Genomic DNA, 1,682 nt, shown 5'->3' with positions numbered 1-1,682 from the left:
AAAATATTATTAGCAACGGTATCGTTCTCCGGAATAGAAATCCTAGCAAACAGTGAAACAATAAGGAGACAAGCTGCAATGTTACCTACAATACAATAGCCAAAAATACAGAATGACTGATGAGTCAATGGGGATACTAACGTAGTTGTAAGATGTCTGTACCGCAAATCTGAAGCCATGTTGCGATATCAAATCGAAGCCTAACCTCAGAACGTTCGATGCTGGAAGCCACGGACTGAAGCAACACTTAACACTATCAATATATAGAAACATTTACTATGCCACTGAAGACTAGACTCAAGTGTACATATACAACTATTATAGATCACTCTTCGGAAGTACTGTTTCCTGTTTCCTTTAATTAATTAATAAATTAAGCACGATAGAACGACTAGCGCCGAATGGATCTATCGATGAACATCGGGTCAGCAAATCGGTGTTTATAGATTGAGATCCTCAGGCGGATCTACACAAGTACGAAAAGAATTACCTGATGCTTGCTTTAAATCACAAGGGATTCCTCTAGTTAACATGATCGAAACCCGAATCCGGCACTATGCATACCTTAGTCAGCGATCGCGCAAATGTTACCAGACATGACAGCTAGGTGTCGCTAACATCAGCTAGCGAAACCGAACTATTAGTAGATGGGCAAGACTGACGATTTTGTGTTTTGAAATGGTGTTTCCCTTTCTAACGGTTCGGTATTTTGTGACATTTGATTCTGTAGTCGAGATAAAATTGGACACCTCGGAATAGAAAAACACTCTTCCGAATATCGTCACGTTGGCTTTCATGGGGACAGTTGCGATGAGCTACGGAAAATCAAAAAACGTGTTTGTCGTAAAAAAAAACTCAGGAAGGAAATTTTCTAATCCTGTAGAAAATTCGCTACGAAGGCAATTGACTAAAGGTTGAGGCTTGTGCTGGAAATAGACCTATCTTGAAGTGCACAGGTACTAGCAATCAGGTGAAAATAGCGTACTTGTTCGTCCTGGTTAAATTAACGAAGTAAAAAATTGGAAAAAATTTGATTTGAGTGAGAACAAAGACGGAGATATGGAGACCCTTACTTCTTCTCGCTCTTGTATTAAGCATATGGCACATTCCTGCATCGAATTTTGACTGTGATTAAAAATGGACCTTTAACAATAGTGTCCAAGGATCACATCAGAGGACAAATACTACCTAGTCAATAATTATATATAAATGAAGAAGAATATATATATATATATAGCTGCGTATAGTGTCTGCCTAGTGGTCAGTTCAGGCATTGTTTACTACAGCTTCATATGACTATAAAAAGACACTGACAATTTTAAATACTTTCTATCAGTATATCTTTCAGAAAAAAAAATTCAATTAAAAGATCATGTTTTTTCAGATGTAAATTAATCTTTGCCCAAACTTTTCTTATATAATACCAGATTTTTTCTATGGCGTGAAAAAAACAAATATAGATAACAGAAGCTGTGGTCATGAGAATGATTTTCCTAACAATCAATCAGGTATTTCGATAGCCACTGTAGTTGTTCCTATCTAGCAAGATCGTGACTGATCTAAGAAAGCCTATAATATTTCATAGAATAAAATCTATATTTTGAAATTGCTGAAAGCGATTAGCAGCATTACTCCGCAGAAGGCGCATTGCACCATATTATCTACGTAAAATCAGTACACAG

The sequence above is a fragment of the Varroa destructor genome, unplaced genomic scaffold (assembly GCF_002443255.2).
Source record: "Varroa destructor unplaced genomic scaffold, Vdes_3.0 BEIS01000006.1, whole genome shotgun sequence".
NCBI lineage: Eukaryota > Metazoa > Arthropoda > Arachnida > Mesostigmata > Varroidae > Varroa > Varroa destructor.
The sequence above is the reverse complement of the archived record's forward strand: the minus strand, read 5'-3'. Positions refer to the sequence as shown.